The sequence below is a fragment of the Montipora capricornis genome, chromosome 1 (genome assembly GCF_036669925.1).
Source record: "Montipora capricornis isolate CH-2021 chromosome 1, ASM3666992v2, whole genome shotgun sequence".
Lineage (NCBI taxonomy): Eukaryota > Metazoa > Cnidaria > Anthozoa > Scleractinia > Acroporidae > Montipora > Montipora capricornis.
In genome coordinates, this window is record NC_090883.1 from 5068037 (window position 1) to 5068240 (window position 204).

Consider the following 204-nt stretch of genomic DNA (forward strand, 5'->3'; position numbering starts at 1 on the left):
AGTGAAAAAAGAACTAAAGACAGGTGGTAGCAATTGGTTATGATATCGATACATAAAGATTGCTAAATAAAAAGTTACTAGGTGCAAAAACTTTATAATTTCGAGAGATTTAAACAAGGGACTAGAGTGCTCATCGAATCTAGAGAAAGTAATTATTCGCATTGCTTTTTTTTTGTAGAATGAAAATTGGCTAAAGAGTGGTCT